This window comes from Staurois parvus, unplaced genomic scaffold, assembly GCF_062004578.1.
Source record: "Staurois parvus isolate SC_StPar_1 unplaced genomic scaffold, SC_StPar_1.0 ptg000988l, whole genome shotgun sequence".
Classification (NCBI taxonomy): Eukaryota; Metazoa; Chordata; class Amphibia; order Anura; family Ranidae; genus Staurois; species Staurois parvus.
The window spans coordinates 6,559,619-6,581,499 of NW_028318784.1; the positions used below are offsets into that span (position 1 = coordinate 6,559,619).

The following is a 21,881-nucleotide window of genomic DNA, read 5'->3' on the forward strand; positions in this document are numbered from 1 at the left end:
ACTCGGATGTTTATGTCCAAGGAATCTTCGTAAACACGAATGAAAAATCCAAATGTTAAAAGTAGATTGGCCTAATGAGATAATGAAACCAGAATTCTGCATATTCTATTTTATGTATCACCATTTATGTATATAGATAATGTAATAAACGATATTATACTCATTGCTTGTAATTGTTGTGTATATCGCTCGTTGTGGCCGGAAGGACGTGGCTACAAGGTCACACACACACACTGCATCACTTCCACTTGTACAGAAGACATCAACACTACGTAATGCCCGATGAACGATTTTTTTAGATTGGTCAATGTAGGCCACGATTTCGACCAACGAACAAACACCTCTCGGTCATCGGATGACTGATCAGTCGATTTTCTAATCGTGTATTCCCACCTTAAACCCCATAACCCTCTTCCCCTTATCCATACCCTCCCAATCAAAATGTAAAATATAATATTTACAGACCTTGGATGTAAACATCATATCACTGTGGTGGTCGCTCAGGGAGGGGAAGGGTTTGCAGCCTGCTGCATTCCCAGCTGTCATGAAAAATGATGCATGCCCTAGACCCAGAGACATAGAAGAAAGAGTCGTATCTACACCCAGCATAGTGGTTTTGAGTGGACAAAATACGATTCCTCCTGCGCTCCAGGACCCAGGCAGGTGGTGAGTAGGTGAAATCAAACCCAAATGAAACGACCACCAAAGCATGAAAGGTCGTGCAGCTCCAAAACAAGGCTGGGGAAGCTCAAACAATACTGCAAAGTGAAAAAAAACAAGAAGCGCACCAACCTTGCGCATTACCTCAGTAACCAAAATGTATTAGTAAAGCAATGGTACTCACAAACAGCGAATAAAAACAGGCATGTAAGTCCTCCAAGGGATTTCAGAGACAAGAGGCCAGTGCGAATCCCATCATGGGGGTAGACACTCAGTACAGCTGACGTGTTTCGAAGGTTGTACCTTCTTCCTCAGAGCACTGAGGTAATGCGCAAGGTTGGTGCGCTTCTTGTTTTTTTTCACTTTGCAGTAGTGGTTTTGAGTGACAGGTTTTGGTATCTAACCGAAGTTCTGCTTTGCTGGACTGCAGATAGATATAATAAAAAACACCAATAAATGCTGTTATTCAGTAAAAATAATAAAACTAGAATAAGTACTTGAAATGTATTTGGTATCAGACTTTTGCAATCTGCCAATACAGTCAACTGGGAGAGGGAGTGGCAGCCCTACGAACCAAGCAAGTGTGCTTCATGTGTATGTGCTGACGAGCAAACAAGGAACATGCTGATTGGAGGACAGAAAAAGAGTAAGGCTCCATATACACGAGCCTACCCTGACCATCGGCCGCGGGAAAATGCAAATCGTGGCAAAACCGCGCTGACTGTTGTTTCCCGCGGTCGGCGGCCAAAATGGTCCTATCCTGAACGCAATTCTTCCACATTCAGGAGAGGGAGGTTTAACCTCACCTAAACACGGCAGCTCCTAAACTCTGCTAAAAGCCTATGTGTACATGGACACATAGGCTTTTATGGAGTTGAATTTAGGAGCTTTGGCAAAAAAATGCTAAAAGCTCCTAAACTCGGGTTTAGGAGCTGCCTGCCTACATGAAGCCTAATGCAGGCCATACATGGGTGGAATTCCAAATGAATTTTCTTTAGAATATTGGAACCTTTGTGTGTTTTGTAACCCGATGGTGCCACCATTGATTTTGAAATTCAACCAACCAAGTCTTCAATTTCACCTCATGTTGCTACAGAAAAGAATGTTCTTGGCCAAGAATTTTCTTTTCTTTCCAGGGCAGCTCATTTCTTTTTTTGTTTATATTTTCCGCACAATGCTCCGATCATTGATTTAAAATTTGTTCGTTTTTCAAAAAATTTCCAACACTCCCGATCACTCAAATTTGATGGTCACACAAAAATCATCTGTTTCTATGACCCACTAATGGTGCGAAATTTAAACAAAAATTATTAGAATTTTCTTTCCTGGTGGTCCACTGTTTTTTAACAGTGGCACGTGCTGCTGTCAGAATACACTGATCAGTTCCTTTGGTTATATCTTGATCAGCACCTAAACAATTGACTTCTGTTGAGCAGAGGAGACCACATAATGATTGAATTTTTGCCGGTCTCTGCTGGACTGGCTGAATTTCGATCAGTGTATGGCCAACTCAAAGTGTTACTAAACCCACAACAGTAAAATCAGTCTGTATATGCAGTAAAGCATGCTTTTTATACTCACTGTGGAACCTAAGGGGTTAATCCTCTGCATTGTGTAAAAATGCTGTTTGATCTTGACTTCTTTTTTTTTCTTTCTTGGGAGAGTGCGTGTGATTAGCACAGGGCCAGTCAGAGCTGTCCAGATAGAGGTCAGGGGTTCTGCATCCTCCAAGAGCAGAAAATAAACTCCTCCTACAAGCTTTAACCAGTGCTCTGCTGAACACTGATAGAAGTCACGAGACTGCTCTAAGTGCTGATGAGAAAAGGTATTTAGCAGTTTATATTTACTAAAATAATTCCATTTCCATGTTCTGTGTACTGTGGGAGACCAGATAGAGTGAATGCAGGATCCTGGGATTAGTAACACTTTAAGGACTAGATAGACAGAAATACCTATCATTTAGCAGGTATTATAGCATACATTCACATGAATATTTGTACATAAATTCTCATCAGTGCATCTGATGACATGATGACCATAGTTTGAAAGGTCTTCAAAAAACCTTTGCTTTTCACATTCGAACATTAGAATTTCCAGAACAAAAATCACATACACTGTAAGAATTTTGTTCTTTGAGGAAAATTTTCAGTCCTGCTCCTTGCAATTTTGTTGCCACTGTGGTCAAAACAAACATCAATTTGGCCCCACTATAGATCAGAAAATAGAACGAACATTCTGATAAGGAACATTTTACTAGTATATGGCCAGCTTAAAGTGGCAGTAAACTCTTTTTTTAGACTTTTCCTTACAAGTAAACATATAAGAAAGCTTACCTGCAGGTAAAATGTACCTGTGCCGTTCCTTCAGAGCAATGTGGCCCGGGACTCCCACGCGCATGCGATGTCTTCATGGCTCAGCCAGTTAGGCGGCCGGAGCTCATGAACCGGGAAGGAAGACCCGGTAAAGATGGAAGCCTCTGCAGTGGTGACAGCGCACCGCTGGAAGTCTTTGTTTTAAGTAAGTCCTTCATAATGTGCTAGTATGAGATGCATTATGGTATTACCTTCCAGGGGACTTTTTTTTCTTTCTTTAAGCTGCAGTTTACTACCGCGTTAAGACATCTATGCAGGAAACCTATACAGGTCACTGAAATTTTCTCTACTCTATTTTTTTTCTCCTGATGAAATGTAAAAAAAAAAAATGGTTGTCAGATTCCATAAACGAGTTGTATGCCAAACCCAAACTTCAGATAGATTTCCATCACCTCCTTCCAGATTGATATAGCACCTATTTTAGTCTTGGCAATCAGCCGCAGTGAACAACTGGCCCAAGATACCCCCGCAAACATTAGTAAATCTTTCTCTATGTCTGCTGACATATTTTTAAAGCATAATTTGATGGATCTAAGCAGCTCTGGCAGGATTTTGTGTTTTTAATCACTTTTTGGCAAAAATAAAGTTTTTATAAAGTTTATAGCAGGTGTAAATTTCTATTTCTGTCTTTTTCAAAACCCAACTCTCCAGCCATAACTTTTAAAAAATTCTGAATAGGGTCAGTAAAGCTTAGGCCCCATGTACACGGGACACTTCTGAACAATGGAAACTGACTGCTGGAAAATTTAAGTTAAAACACGTCTGTTTAGCTGCGTTTGCATAACTATTTCAGACTGTTATTATTGTATAACTATTTCAGAGAAATAGAGAGAATAGAAGCAGAGGCAGCAGGATGACATTAGCTTAGGTGTGAGTTGCTCATTAATATTTCTTTTGTTTCCAAGGGTGGGAAAGGTGTCTGGTGGAGGGAGTCATTAAGGCCACCTGGCAGAGGGTCTTCATGAGGAATTTGAGGTGTGAATGGTCATTATCATATATTTTGTTACCAAGGGTGGGAGAGGTCTGAGGTGTGAATGGTCATTACAATGTGTGACAAGCTTGGTGGGAACATCCTTCCTTCAGTGTTTTGTCCATCTGAGTACATTGAAAACACGTTGCATGCATTGTTTATGATAAAAAAAGGCTCTGGACAGCATTGGGAACTGGAAGAGTTAAAAAAAATTAAAACGCAAGCGCTTCTAAACGCGATTTTCTGCGTTTAGCCGCGTTTACAAGCATTTTTCGTTTGAAATGCTGATAAAATCGACTGCTGAACGCAAGTTTGGTGCGTTCAAAAAATGACTGTAAACTCAAATGCCTGTAAACAACTGTAAACGAAGATGTGTACATGGACACATAGGAAAACATTAGGGAGAGTTCAGGGGCTGCTGAAAAAAACGCTGAACAGCTCCTAAACGTGAGTTTATCAGCTGCAGTGTACATGGAGCCCTTAGAATGCTGTCTACGTCCCACTCAAAGGGCTTCGTCATGCTGTCTGCGTCCTTCGTAAAAGATTTCTGTTTACTTCCTATTTTGAGTGACGCTCACCCCCCGGGCGGGTGAGGGAGAGTCTCCCTTATGAGGACACATACAGTGATAAAACCCTGGCAGAGTTTATGAATCTTCCACTCTTTGCTAAAACATGTGTTTTTACCACTGACCGTTTTTTGGGGGGGGATTTCCCCTCACTTCCTGTTTAGTCTGATGACCATAAAATAGCCTCAAAGTAAACAAAATCTCCAAAAAGCATTAAAGTAGAACTATAGACCCAATTTCTTATTTTTTTTTCATTTTGAATAAAGCAAGGGAGGGTTATAACCCCTGTCAGATTTTTTTTTGTGTCCCGATGCAAAGATTTCCCTTCACTTCCTCTTCCACAGCCAAATAGGAAGCGAGGAAATCCCTGCAAATTAAGGGAATTCCTTGGGGACCCCCCCAGGTCACCAGAACTAGTGTCCCCATTGGAAGATTTTCCCTCTATTACTTTTCTGGGGACAAAATTTGGGATTTTCTTTTACTTTCAATGCTAATGGTCAACAGGAAAAATAGAGAGGTTGCAAAAGTTTACAAAAGAAACCCCCCCCCCCCAAAAAACAAAAAAACAAAAATCTAACTCGCCCCTCCTAAAAAAAAACACAAAAAACACACACACAAAAAAAAAGCGGGCAGACTTGATGGAGCACTCAATCTTTTTCTCCAGACACTTTTGCCATGTGTCTGTCTACTTAATGGGGGGGGGGGGGGTCCAGACTGCAATGAACCTCTCCACTCTATTTGAAACTAAAATAAATCCAACCCCCCCCAAAGAAAAGACACAAAAACACACACACAAAAAATGGGCAGACTTGATGGACCACTTGTTCTTTTTCTCCCGACACTTTTCTATGTTTCTATGTTTTCTATGTTTCTATATAAAAATTGACAGGAGTTCTAATTCCTCTCCATTCTATCCGAAACTTTTAAAAAAAAAAAAAAAAAGTTTTCCTTGTACTTTAAATTCTAGAATTTTAATATCAATTACAACAGCTGACCTCAACATTTAAGTCTTGTCCACACCTGTGCAATTTTACAAGTTGGATGATGGAGAAGGTCAGCTTCTGATCGCCTAGGTGGTCAGAGCGGAAGTGGGAGCGGTGCCAGTCAAAATCGGGTACCCGCTCCCCAATTCTTCATGGGGAGCGGGGGAGGAGTCCTGAAAGTGGAACTTCCCATTTTTGGGTGGAGCTTCATGTTAAGAAGGATGGCGATCAGGGAACAGTAAAAGCTACAGCTCAACTACCAATTTTAACCACCCCTCTGACCACAAAGGTAAATATGCCCTTAATGTAACAAACTTTGTCTATTTTATATAGGTCAGCTTCAGCTTTGTGTCCTGCAGACTCTATAAGTAAACGATCTTTGTGACTTCTGATCATCTGATCGCCATCCATGGATGGTGATGATCACACATTGCTACAGAAACAATCTAAGAAATGTTCCATCTGTGTCTTCTTTTTGTCTGATGGACAATATAAGTGAAAATAAAGACGGAGGAGGGGTGCGCTGCTGACAGCTCCTATATACCATCCATGTAAGTACCTTCTGGACCTGTCAGTTGCACTACACCTGCAGAGCGGGTAATGTTACTCCCAGCAGGAATTGGCTTAGTATTGAGTTCTCTGTCAAAATTATAAACAGCCTAAAGACAGAACAGGATATCCTGAGTCCCAGAGCTGAAAGGAACACTGAGTGAAAATATCTAGAGTACATAGAAAATATTACATTTACACACTGACTTCACAGCAGAATAACGAGCCATGGAATTTTTTTCCTGTTTTTTCTTTTAACTATAAAAAAGGTGGTTTTTAGGAGAGCTCTGATCAAAATGAAACTACATGTGATCTTACAGAACATGAGCTGGGTGCAATTTCTTCCTTTTTTTTCAATTTAAAGTGTTACTAAACTCACAACAGTAAAATCAGTCTGAATATGCAGTAAAGCATGCTTGTTATACTCACTGTGGAACCTAAGGGGTTAATCATCATTCACATTGTGTAAAAAGGCTGTTTGATCCTGTCTTCTCTGATCCTCCCCTTCTTCCACAGTCCCCAGTACATCTGCTGATAGTACAGAGCAGCAGTGGCAAGTTTGAACATGCTTTGGTGTCTATGGGGGAGGGTACATGTGATCGGTACAGGGCCAATCAGCGCTGTCAAGATAGAGGGTCTGGGATTATGCCATGCAGCCCCATAGGACAGTCAGATCAGAATGAAAATTCTTCCTTCAAGCTTTAGCCAGTGTTTGGCACTGATAGAAGTCACAAGACTGCTATATACTGCTGATGAGAAAAGGTATTTAGCAGTTTATATTTACTAAAATAATTTCATTTGCATGTTCTGTGTACTGTGATGAATATAGTGAATGCAGGGTCATGAGTTTAAGCCAGTGTTTCTCAACTCCAGTCCTCATGGACCCCCAACAGGTCATGTTTTCAGGATTTCCCTCAGATGAAACAGCTGTGGTAATTACTAAGGCAGTGAAACTGATCAAATCACCTGTGCAAAATAATGGAAATCCTGAAAACATGACCTGTTGGGGGTCCATGAGGACTGGAGTTGAGAAACACTGGTTTAAGCAAACGTTGTTCACACTAGTTGGACTAAATCTCTAAATATCACATCATATTATACAAAAAAACAACAACTTTTGTTTTAATAACACACATGCAGACAGTTTGGAGGAGATTTACTAAAACTGGAGCAGTCAGAATCTGGTCCAGCTGTGCATGATGGCCAATCAGCTTCTAACTTCAGCTTGTTCAATTAGGCTTTGACAATACAACCTGGAAGCTGATTGGTTACTATGCAGAACCACACCACATTTAGTATGCATCAGTTTTAGTAAATCTCCCCCTTTGTGTCCAGGGCCAATCATCGGTCCCTGACCAGTCCCTGTCATTGATGTGTACAGGAGGCTGTATGCAAACACCTGTCTATTCTTGGTGCAGAGATACCCTCCTTTTTCATAGTGTACAGCTCTCTGCGCCCATGTGGAGGAGACCTTACTGTAAAGTTTTATACTTCCTTGGGAGAAGGATTGCAGTCATGTCCTATGATTTTGTGTTGTGAATGCCTCTTATGCCACAATATGTGTGACGGTGCTTTGGGCTCAGAGGTAAGGAGGTGCCTTGACCAAGTTGAACGCACTGGCCCATTTCTGCAGACACACATTCAGGGCCAATTAGAAGATAAGAACATTCACACCTATGTGGATTAAAGTAGAACTGTGGCCAGGCTGTGGGCACTCCAACATTTACATGTTCTTACAAAGAAGTAAATTAACTTTAAAATAAGTCTTCACTCACTTCTGTAGATACAGGCACCTTGCAGTGATTCATCTTCAAAGATTACAACTGAAACATTTTCTGTGTCCACGCAAACATGGCCCACAATAGTGTGAACCAGGCCTAAAGCTGGTGCAGCTGCAATTTCATCTGATTTCCAATGCAATTATGCAGTGCAACTGCAGTGTGATTTGGTGCATTTTACATGTGTTTTTTATGTGGTTTTGATGCGATTTTCATACTGGTGCGATTTCTGCAGGGGGAGGGAGGAAGTAGAATAGTTGGGGGGAAAATGCACCAGAATCTCATAAAAAAAAGTGTGCATGCCATTTTGATGCATTTTCCATTAAAGTCCATTGAGCAAAAATTGCATTGCACTGCACCAATGAGGAGGAGAATAGTGGTGGGGAAAATGCGCCAGAGTCTCATAAAAAACACATGTGCATGCCATTTTGATGCATTTTCCATTAAATTCTATGGGGCAAAAATTGCATTGCATTGCACCAAAGTAACAAAGGTACCTTCCCCAAAGCTGAATTGCAGCTGAGTTGCAAAAAAGTGAACAGGCACCATTAAAATCAATGTGATTTCAGCTGTCATGAAGTTCTGTGGAACTCAAGTCGCAACTGAAATCGCACCAGTGTGAACCAGGCCTTTAACGTGTAAGTTCAAACAAAATAAAAAGGTAACTTAACACTGTACACCCACCTCACCCCCCTTGGTCCTACAAATCAGAGTGATTTTGATTGGTCACGTGCTTGCATGTGACCGTTTTGACAAATCGCTTTTGTCCGTCCAAGACTCCCTAAGGCAGCGGTTCTCAACCTGGGGGTCGCGACCCCTTTGGGGGTCGAACGACACTTTCCCAGGGGTCGCCTAAGACCATCGGAAAACACATATTTCCGATGGCCTTAGGAACCGAGACTCCGCTCCTTGATCCGTCTCCAGGTGTGGGCGGGATGACATGCCGTCCCTGTCATCTGGACAAACCCCCGGGATCAATCCTTCCTCGTCGGTGATTGGCCGCCGGAACTGTAGCTCAAGAGAGGCACACAGGCGGCCAATCACCGGCGAGGAGGTGGAGCTTGGAAAGGAGGAGCCGAGCGGCACCGCGAAGCTCGAGCGAGTGAAGAGCGGCCGGAGAAGAAAGCCATCTGACCGGTAAGTGTTTGTGCCATGGGAGAGGGAGGGAGCGAGCGAGCGAGCCCAGGCTGGAGCAGGGGTCAGCAAGGTAAGTATCATTGGTGTCAGTGGGAGGAATAGTGCCCAATCATTGGTGTCACTATTACCAATGATGGGGCACTATTCCTCCCCCCACTGACACCAACGATGGGGCACTATTCCTCCCACTGATACCAACAATGGGGCACTATTCCCCCCACTGACACCAACGATGGGGCACTATTCCTCCCACTGACACCAACGATGGGGCACTATTCCTCCCACTGACACCAACGATGGGGCACTATTCCTCCCACTGACACCAACGATGGGGCACTATTCCTCCCACTGACACCAACGATGGGGCACTATTCCTCCCACTGACACCAACGATGGGGCACTATTCCTCCCACTGACACCAACGATGGGGCACTATACTTCCCTCTGACACCAACGATGGGGCACTATACTTCCCTCTGACACCAACGATGGGGCACTATACTTCCCTCTGACACCAACGATGGGGCACTATTGCTCCCCCTGACACCAATGATGGGGCACTATTCCCCCCACTGACACCAATGATGGGGCACTATTCCTCCCACTGACACCAATGATGGGGCACTATTCCCCCCACTGACACCAATGATGGGGCACTATTCCCCCCACTGACACCTATGATGGGGCACTATTCCTCCCATTGACACCAACGATGGGGCACTATTCCTCCCCCCACTGACACCAACGATGGGGCACTATTCCTCCCCCCACTGACACCAACGATGGGGCACTATTCCTCCCCCCACTGACACCAATGATGGGGCACTATTCCTCCCCCCACTGACACCAACGATGGGGCACTATTCCTCCCCCCACTGACACCAACGATGGGGCACTATTCCCCCCACTGACACCAACGATGGGGCACTATTCCCCCCACTGACACCAACGATGGGGCACTATTCCCCCCACTGACACCAACGATGGGGCACTATTCCCCCCACTGACACCAACGATGGGGCACTATTCCCCCCACTGACACCAACGATGGGGCACTATTCCCCCCACTGACACCAACGATGGGGCACTATTCCCCCCACTGACACCAACGATGGGGCACTATTCCCCCCACTGACACCAATGATGGGGCACTATTCCCCCCACTGACACCAACGATGGGGCACTATTCCTACCACTGATACCAACGATGGGGCACTATTCCTCCCATTGACATCAGTGACGGGGCACTATTCCTCCCACTGACACCAATGACGAGGCACTATTCCTCCCACTGACACCAATGACGAGGCACTATTCCTCCCACTGACACCAATGACGTGGCACTATTCCTCCCACTGACACCAATGACGTGGCACTATTCCTCCCACTGACACCAGTGACGTGGCACTACTCCTCCCACTGCAAAATTACAGTTATGAAGTAGCAACGAAAATAATTTTATGGTTGGGGGTCACCACAACATGAGAAACTGTATTAAAGGGTCGCGGCATTAGAAAGGTTGTGAACCACTGCCCTAAGGAAAGAGGGGGAAGAAGAACGTGGCTATCAAATCCCTGGGCTGCTGCTTCAGTTGGGTGGCTAATGAAAGCTAATCATCCATGGAAGTATATGGAACAGGGACCAGGGGGGTGGAGAGGGTTTAGGGTGTTAGTTCACTTTTCTTTTTTTCTGTTAAAAGTTAACTTATACTTTAACCACTTGCCTACAGGGCACTTATACCCCTTTTGTTAAAGGTAGTTATTAAGAGGTTGTAGAATAAATTACCGTATCACCCAGTAAATGGTCTCCATTCAGTAGCCAAAAAAGGCATGCAAAAAGAGGGGGGTTGTGAAAAGAGATTCACAAAGAAAGCGGCTACATTATGAACAGAATGTGATACTCAGAAAAATTTCCAAAAATTATGCTTTATTACACATACAAATTTGACATATGGGCAGTCGCCCTGGTTTACCATCACCTCAGTATGAGACAATACACACAGACCTAAAACCATATAAAATGACACCAAGACCGGTCTGAATGCCTGTGCAACAAGGACAATGACTACAAGAGTCTAAAGTCCCTGTAGCACTGGCGCATAGGTGAACACTTCCCAAAGGAGGTGTATACAAAAATTATACCATAGGTATACCATAAAACGTGTTATAAATGTGTAGACTATGCTACTACCAAAATGGTTATATCCCAAACAGGGAGTTTCAAAAAATATACTATGGATATAGGTATCACATGTATGCAATACAGCAAGCACAGTATGCGTCAAAAAGAAGGCATGCCTCTAGGCCTATATGAGACAAAACATAAATGTCATATAAATGATGCAGTACATTCCTATGCCGGCACAAGTGGTTGGGGCCCATTCATCTGTGATATTACCAGCTGTTTCCTAGGGCTCTTGAATAAGAATATGCCCCATTTTCACTTATACCCCTCCCTGCCCAGGCCATTTTCAGCTTTCAGTGCTGTAGCACTTTGAATGACAATTGTGCGGTCATGCAACACTGTACCCATATTAAATTTTTATAATTTTTTTTTAGACAGACAGAGCTTTCTTTTGGTGGTAATTAATCGCCTCTAGGTTTTTTATTTTTTGCTAAACAAACCAAAAACTGAAAAATTTGAAAAAATTTTTTTTTTTTTTAGTTTCTGTTATAAAATTTTGTAAATAAGTGATTTTTCTCCTTCACTGATGTGCGCTAATGAGGCTGCAGTGATAGGGCACTGATAGGCGGCACTGACTGACACTGATAGGCGGCACTGACTGACACTGTTAGGTAAAAAACCTTCTGTGTGCAGCAACTCCCCCAGCCTCCTCAATACTTACCTGAGCCTCATCATGATGCAGAGATGTGAATGAAGCCTCAGCTGCCCTGGGTTACTGCCACCTCATTGGCTGAGACAGCAAGCGGGAGCCATTGGCTCCCACTGCTGTCAATCATAGCCAGTCAGTCATTGAGGAGAGAGGGGGCGGGGCCAATTTGTTGCTCCATGTGTGAATGCACACATGAAGCAACGGGTGGCCCCATAGCAAGCTGCTTGCTGTGTGGCACCCGACAGACAGGAAGAGCCAGGACAGCCTGCGGGGCAACCAAGAAGAGGAGGAGATAGCTGTGGGGGATGGAGTGGTAGGAAGAGTGGAGGAGGTCGGTAGGTTAGCAGGGGGTGGGGTAGGCTTCCCTGAAGAGATGGGTTTTCAGGGTGAGCCTAAAGGAGAGGAGAGTAGGTGATAATCTGACGGGTTGGGGCAGGGAGTTCCAGAGGATGAGTGACACCCTGGAGAAGTTCTGGAGGCGGGCATGGGAGGAGGAGACCAGGGAACTAGAGAGAAGGAGGAGAATGCATCTATCTCCTATCTCCGCTCTTAACTAGAAAAACTCATTGACTCCTGCTGCTTTCCTCTGGGTAAATGCATCTATCTCCTATCTCCGCTCTTAACTAGAACTAGTCAGGCTCTTTGGCATCAACTCAACTCGCAGTGTTTGGAGGAGGAGGAATGCTGCCTATGACCCCAAGAACACCATCCCAACTGTCAAACATGGTGGTGGAAACATTCTGCTTTGGGGGTGTTTTTCTGCTAAGGGGACAGGACAACTGCACCGCATCAAAAAGACGATGGACGGGGCAATGTACCGTCAAATCTTGGGTGATAACCTTCTTCCCACAGCCAGGGCATTGAAAATGGGTCGTGAATGGGTGTTCCAGCATGACAATGACCCAAAACACACGGCCAAGGCAACAAAGGGGTGGCTAAAGAAGAAGCACATTAAGGTGCTGGAGTGGCCTAGCCAGTCTCCAGACCTTAATCCAACTGAAAATCTGTAAAGGGAGCTGAAAGTTCGAGTTGTCAAACGTCAGTCACCAAACCTTAATGACTTGGAGAGGATCTGCAAAGAGGAGTGGGCCAAAATCCCTCCAGAGATGTGTGCTAACCTGGTAGCCAACTACAGGAAACGTCTGACCTCTGTGATTGCCAACAAATGATTTGCCACCAAGTACTAAGTCATGTTTTGTAAAGGGGATCAAATACTTATTTCCCTCATGAACATGCAAATCAGTGCATAATTTGTTAGACATGCATTTCTTTTGAATTTTGTGTTGCTATTCTGTCTCTTACAATACACCTACCATTCGATTTTTAGACTGATCATTTCTTTGTGAAGGGCAAACATTCAAAATTAGCAGGGGATCAAATACTTATTTCCTTCACTGTATATATATTTGTATACACACACACAGGGAAGTGATGTCATTGTGGCTCCACCACTCAAGCATTCGGAGCATTCAAACCCAAATGAAGACCAGGTGAAGATGGAAGCCCTGCAGCAATGTTTGACAGGTAAGTCTGCCATAATGTGTTAACATTCAGTGCATACTAGCTCATTATGGCATTAACTCTCAGGGGGACCATTTTTCTTTTTAGTATTGACTTTACTACTGCTTGAACCTCAGCTGAAGCTGGTGTTGCCTCAGCCTGCTTTATATATCCACAAAGGGAATCGGAAATCCCAAATGAAACTTTGAAGAAAGAATCATTTGCCCTACACTTTATCCATCACCAGCTGTTATAAGCATGAACCTTCTATAGGGGATAACTCGGCAGTGACCCCACATCAGTAAAGCTGTGATGGACGCCTTTCTGGAAAACCATAGATCTCAAACATGTTGTGGATAGAGGCTGATGGCAGACGAGAACCAGTTGGCTTAACAACCATCATTATTTTGGACTCTCTTTTTTTTCACACTTAATGTGATTTCTGTATTGAGTGTAACATCCCATCTATCTTGTCACTTTTACTGTAATTCCTTAATTCTATTCCCAAGAAAGTTTTTTAAACACTTTCACTTAGCTCAGGAACATTGTCCAGAAGTATGAAGGAAAGAAAAACTTGACTAGTTTACTGTGTGGCAATTCCCTAAGTGATCTGAAGCAGAAAGTAATCAAGTGCAAACTTTTATTTATTTTATGTTGTCACATCATTATGGTAACCATATGTTTCGTGTGTTCGCTTTCAATATTTTGCTAACCTCTGCCATAATAAAATGGTTACGATCACCAGCTAAAATGTCAACCACAGCTGTAAATATTCTTTGAAAAATTGCCATAGTATGTTGGTTATAAAAAAAGAGGCCATGAGGAAATATCCCAGAAGAAAAAAAATGTAAAAATATTTAGCATACAGTGTCAATGAAAAGAATGCTTATTCATTCTCCTATATCACAAACCAATTTCTTGATCAGCACAGGCAAAGCTTATCTCACCATATCCTAAAGGGGACTGCCATTGCAATTGTTAGCGATCAAGTAGCTACGATTTTTGTTCAATTTCTTAAAGCAGTAATAAACCCAAATGCAAAGATGTAATATATTGCAGTTTACCACTCCTTAAAACGGAACTGCACTGCATCTGAGCACCACAAACAAAAAATGCTATTTAATTAATTGTTAATACTGTATTCAAAACAAACTCGCTCATCTATTCATGTATCCATGCTTTATTTTGCTGAGATTTAATTTTGAAAAACACCCTCTGGTATTTATGGCAGTAGCCATCTTTGAGCAAGGGCAGATGATTCATGTAGCATTTACTTCCTGGAATCCATCTGCCCTTAGCTCAGGCATCAGCTGAGCTGGGAACCCTCCCCTCCTGAAGGCTCGTAGAATGTGTGACATCATTTGCCTAGGCATAGAAACCAGGAAGTAACTTAAGAAATGTAAAATAAACTAAGTTTAAAAGAAGTACATATGATATGCTTTTGTATCTATTTACTAATGCTAGCAGCATAAGGATTAAAAATAGTAATTGTTGATTGAGAGAGTGAAGTTCAACTTTCAATGTGGTGGTTTTGTTAGTTTTCTCCTTTAGACTTTTTTTTTCACCTGGTGATCCGGACAGTAATATACTTCCTGTCTTAGGGTGTCACTGCTCATTGTCAATCTGGAGAGGGTAGTGTTAGATGGACTAGTACATTTAGATGGTCTTGACTAACAAAAGCCTAACTAAAGAAAACATTTTTTAAGCAATTAGAGCAGTGGTCTCCAAAGTGCGGCCCTTTGTTTGCTTTTATCTGGCCCTGGGGGCATTATTCCCTCCACTGTCAGCAACAGTGGGCATAGTTTCAGCCACTGACACCAACGATGGGACACTATTGCTCCCACTAACACCAACAATGGGGCACTATTTCCCACATTGATACCAATGATGGGGTACTGTTGCTCTCAATGACACCAACAATGGGGCACCATTCCCCACATGGGGCACTTTTCCTCATATTGATACCGATAATGAAGCACTATTCCTCCCACTAACACCAGTGATGGTGCACTATTCCTTCTACTGATGCCAGCGATGGGGCACTCTTCCTCCCACTGACATCAGCAGTGGGGCACTATTCCCCATATTGATACAAATGATGTAGCACTATCCCTCCTACTGACATCAACAATGGGGCACTGTTCCTCACATTGACACAATGATGGGGCACTATTCCTCCCACTGACACCAATGATAGGGCACTTTTTCTGCCACTGACACCAACAATGGGACACTATTCCTTCCACTGACACCAATGATGGAGCATTGTTCCCGTTGATACCAACAATGGGACAGTATTACTCCCCCCAATACCAATGATGAGGCATTGTTTACTCCCACTGATGCCAGGACATTTGCTACTCCAACTCCCACTCTGGCCCCCCCCAAAGTTTGAAGGACAGTAAACTGGCCCTTTGTTTAGAAAGTTTGGAGACCCCTGAGTTAGAGCAACATTTTTCTTTCTTCTTGGAATAAAGGTTTTACATAAATAAATTAAAAGCAGACTATTGTAAGCACCCATGTCAGTGGTAGATAATTTATCTCAACCCTCTAACTGCCAATTATGCTGGACAGCTTGTTCTGTTAAAGTGGAGCTTTTAAGCAGGAAAAACATTTGGAAAACAAGCAGTATTTTAATGCAGAAAATACATATTTTGGGGGTGATTTACTAAAACTGGAGTACTCAGAATCTGGTGCAGCTGCTCATGGTAGCCAATCAGCTTCTAACTTCAGCGTGTTCAATTCAGCTTTGGCAATACAATCTGGAAACTGATTGGTTTCTATGCAGAGTTGCAGTAATAGGTAACCCCCCCGTCTCTCCTACATTAAAGTTCCATTACTTGCCTGCATGCCCTGTACACTGAGCTGTGCAGGTGCAGCTCAATGTATGAATTTCAGCAATACCGAGATGAATGAACTCCCACACATGTGCGGGAACGATTACGACTTAGTTCGACCAATGAAAAGGGGCAAGGATTGGTACCCAGAAGCCAATCCAACCAAAGATGCCAGCGGCCAGTGGGGAGCTCTGAGACACCGAAGGTGATTATTGTTCAGCTTTAAAGGAAGTTGGAAATCATCAAACATACTGACTGGATCACCAGGTGAAAATAAAAAGGAAAAGAACCCAAGAAAAAAATGATGCAGCCACCGAATATACTGTAGGTATTGGTACGCTGCAATAAAATATATTTTTTGGGAGGGTTTAATACCACATTAATGGTGTCTCCTGATATAGCAGAGATATACAGATAATGGCACACTTCTTATTACAGATCCACAGTAATGGGGAAATTGCCCAATATCCACTGAACAGTTAGCAAAAGGGTATCCATCACTCCTAAACTCTGCATGCTGGTGCCAAAAACACAAACAAGCTCATCTTCACCCCAAACTGTCTGTAGATCCAAAAGAAAGAAGTCAATAGCACTCCATAATTGAACCCACACCAACACCTGTACAGCCTCATATATTTCTATAGGGTTGGTAGATGAATCGGCTTCTATCGATTTTCCAACACCATAGAAGTCTAGGTTGGCCAAACTGGGCATGCATGGATGGCGGAACCAAGATGCAGGCTGAGGGATGTCAACAACCAAGGTAAGTAAAGTGATTTCGCAGGGGAGGGAGCAAGACCTAATTACAAGGCCAGGAGCAAAAGGGAAATTTCCCTTACCCTTTAAGATGGGTATATCTGGGGGAATCTCATCTGTGAGAAACAATCTGTTGTCTTCATGCACATCCAAAAAAACATTTTTTTAAAAGTAAACCCTCATTAGTTTTTAACATGTTCACACAAGCTTATACAGCCTTTAAAATACCCAGCCCAATCAAAAGACTTAAAAGGTTTTGACATGGTTGTTAATGGATTTCACGGGCATTATAGCACAGATGTAAGGTTTTCTTTGGCTCAATATAAAATAATGAGAGAGTATGATGTTGCAAAGTTTATGGCCATCTCACATTATGATGAGATATTTTAAGCCAGAAATTGTTATCAGAACACAGATCTGTTTTTCATTTGATAAATGCAATATCGAACCTAATTAATGAAGATATCCATTAAATAATAAAATAATGAATATAGTATTCCAAATAATCAAATCCCCCAATTACATAGAAGTACACTCCAACTGTACAGGGACAGGTTCATTCAGTATCTGGGGCAAGGATGCAGAACTGCACCCCTCCCCCATCTGAACCCCCCCCCACTACAGCTAATGCATGCTGTAGAATGGCTATACTGCTCTGTGCCCTTTCCTCCAGCTGCACATGGTTGGCATTAAACGTGCACTGCATATACATGGCCATTTGCTTGCTTTCTAGTAGAAAGAGGGTATTCGCTCATGCGCAGTGTGTCTTTTGCTTCAGCTGGGGTGGGTATGTTGAAGCAATTACTGATCTGGAGCATGTGTGTGGTGAGGGAGCCCCCCCCCAACCTCTTCTCTCAGGGCAGTTGCCCCACCTGCCCACCCCTTGTTTTGGCCCCATACTCCAGTTATACAATACATGAAAATGTTGCATGAAAAGCTCACTGAAAGTACAAAGCGTACCATTTTCATCCTGCAGTTTACAATATACACTCTTGCTTTTATATTTTGCGTGCAAAACTGACCTTTGTGGATTTATATACAATGGCTGCTCCTATCCTGAAGCCATTCTTTAGGGCCCATTCACACTAGCTATGGCAGTAACACAGGTGCTAAAGCTGGCCATATCAAAGATTGACCAATTACTGGTGCATAGGCCAAAATTGGAGCCATGGTTGTCCCTGTCAGCACCTTCCTTTTGTTAATTGAAGTTTGTTGATTCAGTTGGAAACTTCTTGGTTGAACTGTAACTGCATCCATTCAGATTCAGCCACTGTTCAGATATTCAGACAACCGCCTGGCTGTCAAACTATGATAGACAGCAGACAAGGTTTTTCCAGCTTCATTGTTTAGCATTGATGGGGGAATTTATTGAATTTCTCTGCATGTATGGCTAGCCTTTAGCTGGCCATATATTATGCAGTTTTATTTCCTTCAACCATGGGCTGAAGTAAAGAAAATTGCTCGATATCCCTATCAACACAGTCAGTGTTGATGTTGATGGGGAAATCCTTCCAGTTACACTATTATGTTCTGACAGCAGGAGGTTTCCTCACCGTCAGAATACAATGATCACTGCTCCCAGCTACAGCCAGTGGCAGTGATCAAGTGAAAAAAAAACAGACAGGCTGGTTGAACTGAATTCAATCAATAGATTGACTTCTTTACATCCAGCCTGCCCATAGATGGACCAAAATTTGTCCGGTTCCTGCTGACCTTAACGAATTTTGATCTGTCTATGGCCGACTTTATACTGAAATTGGATTCCCCTTCTAGTGATTATTGGTATGTCAGACAGTGCATTCAGAACCCTTGTGGAAAGATTGTTGACATTAAAACAATAAGCAGTTAAAGCAATTGCTAATAACCTGAATGGGTATATAGCCTTGCACGAAGATAAGAAGTGCAGTAAAGTACAACCACAGTTCTGTATTACTAATAAGGGTAGATAACATGTATATACAAGACCCACATAAATATATTATTTCAACCAGAACACACCATGTTGATACTGACGATAAGCCGATCACATTCATATAAACAAAAAGAACATGTTAAACTAGATATAGCATCCCATTTTGGTACAGGAATTGAAGTCTCGGAGTCCTAAGCGTTAATGGTTGGATTAAATACTTGCTGCCCTTCAGTTCAACTCTGACATAAAAGGTTCATAAGGAGGGAAAGAAGCCAATTCATCTTCCATCAGGCAAAGAGTTTAACAAAGCCCTTAATAGTCATGTTTTAGCTGGACTTTTTGAGTCAGAGATATCTGGTCATGAACTGCTCAGCAATCAATACAAGGGAAGACTGGGCAGTGGAGTCATTCTCTGGTGAGTGGCATAGCTGCTCCCGATTTACAGAGACAGCCTCAGGATGTTAAAACATTTGTACTTGGAAATGTCATTGATTTTACATTTTGACCAACTTCACGGCTAAAGCAACTCTGTCCCTTCCCATCAAGAGAAGACAATGATTACTCACCTATTTAATGGGTAGGAGTCTGAACTTCCCTGCCTTCAAAAGCTAACGCCTGCAGTAGAGTCTTCACATTTGACACATTTCCAGATATTAAAAATGACCTTTCCATTTTAATCTGAGGCCACTACAATTCTGTAAAACTGACCAGATGATTACAGACGTATTAGTGCAACAGAAATACTGTCCATCATATTTTTTTTTCTACTAATGTAGCACCCTCCTAGTTAGCTAAGAGGCGCTCCAACTTTAATTGTTGGATAGAGGCTGAGTAGCAGCCTGGGTGTGATAGTCAGGTGGATCAAATTTAGGTCAGATCTGAGAGCCTCTGAAGACCAGCTCTCTGGGATTTCCCCCTGCACTAGAACTTTGGAGAAAGATCTACAAGCAGTGGGCGAAGGTGAGAAGTGGCTGGTCAGTAATCCTAGAGGATCCTGGCCAATCCCCAACAGGAGATTTGGAAAGGGGCCAAGACAGCCTTTAAGAGTAACTGGCCTGCTCAGCAGCAGCAGGTGAAGAGTTGGAGAGTTTCGGTGAAAGATGTGGAAGTGACGCTGGAGAGCAGGAGCCTGGGAGAGGGCCCAGATGGGAGGGGGGCTCACCTCTAGGCAGGAGAACCTTGAAAAGAGGAAAACTTGGGACTTCATCAGCCCCCTGAGAGAGTACCACCTGTGAGGCAGGGAAGGAGCGACCCAGCTAGAAGGCCTGGTAGCAGCCATCAATCCACCAGCAAAACAGGAAAAGGACTGAATGAGTAGACCTGCTCCCCCTGGGACAAATAAGTGAAGGAGTACTCTGTTGGGAAACCAGATTAGCAACTACCCAGAACTGACTTCCCTTAAAGTGTCAGGCACTGTATCCCCTGCCCTGGGATTTACCCAGAACAGCTGGATAAAGGAGTATCTAGGGTCTGGGTGATACAACCGAAGACGCTGGTTAGCTCTCCATGAAGAGGATTTTGCTGTAAAAAACTTGTATATAGTTCCAGGAAGTTGTCCTCGGTTTCACAGTCCCATTGGGCATTTTGTACACCCTAACCCTATCCCAGTTCAAATCCTCTAATAAAACTTCAAAACAAGCTCAAGGACTGGTTACTGTCCCCTGGATACAAGTTACTAGGAAAATGCATGTTGCCTGGCTGTGCAGGACTATAGGGGGACCCAAACTTCAGCAACTCCTAAGGGGGTAGTGCTGCACTAACATCCAAATTTTCAGGACAAGCTTTCAGGTTGTACCCCATTCTTCAAAATCCAACCTGCTTCTGCAAGGTCCTTCTGTTTAGACCTTGAAGAAGGGGGTACACCTGGAAAGCTTGTTCTGAAAATTTGGATTTTAGGGCAAGGGCAAAGTATCACAGACAGTGGTGCAAAACCATAAAAAAATGTAATACAATATGGCAAGCTGGAGGTGTTCTGTACACTGTGTGAACACAGAACGCCCCTAGAAATGTAATTTCCTACTTGTGTGATTGACTCACTGATTTTCTCAGAAGTCTGTACTAAGATACAAGTCAAATTTTAGGCATCCTCTGCAACAGAATTTTTATTTTTTGTGAGATACTCCCCAAGGGTTAGATACTTAGAGGGATGTAGACATTGCAACTTTCTTCATCAGAACACTGAAATTACACAATTAACTAACAAAGTTAACAGTAAAGCTTCTTCAAGGCACGTCTCTGCAAAATAAATTCGTAAGATCCCTGCAATGTACTCTTCTCTTCATTGGAAGTCACTGGATAGAACTTGGAGAGCACTATCACATACTGGATTTCAGCTTCTATGGCTTCTAAAAATATGGGACAAAGTGCTAAATGTCTCTTGCACCCTTGGAGATGGGAGCATCAAATAATATAAGAAGTGGTAGTTCTTTTTAAACTGTAAGCACAACTGCCCTTACAGTCTTCCCTTAGTCTCCCTGAAAAATCCTACAATCCTCAACTGATCCTATCCTGCCTGTGAAGTCCACCACATTCAGCTACCTGTGATAGGGTGACAATATAGATGCAGTACTCCTGAATTCAGCACAGCATTGCCATCCTTTCTACTCTACTGTGGGATGAGAAGATATTGCTGGGGCCATGGCTATCAGCACTGTCAATGTTTATATTTATTTATTTATTATTATATGTACTTATATAGCACCATCAATTTACGCTTCACCTTATATATATACATACACCGTATTTTTCGCTCCTTAAGATGCACTTTTTTCCCCCCAAAAAAGGGGGGAAAATGTCAGTGCGTCTTATGGAGCGGCCGGTCCGGTATTTCCGCCGCCGACACCGTGTCAGAATAGCGGGCCGGCTGCTCAGCTCTTCTCTGCAGCAGGACCTTACCTGTTCCTCGGTCCAGCTCTGTACAGTCTTCCCGAGCCAGCGTCTTTAGTGTGGGCACCCGGCTGTGACAGCCGGGTGTCCACTGCGCATGTGCGAGAAGCACTGCGCTTGTGAATGGCCCGGCGTCTTCTGA

At 43.1% G+C, this 21,881-nt stretch overlaps 1 long non-coding RNA gene across 3 annotated transcripts in view; it reads right to left on the bottom strand.

The window, feature by feature from the left end:
- Positions 1 to 21,881, bottom strand: part of LOC149441411 (uncharacterized) — a 648,839-nt gene that overhangs the window by 450,730 nt on the left and 176,228 nt on the right. The window lies entirely within an intron of this gene.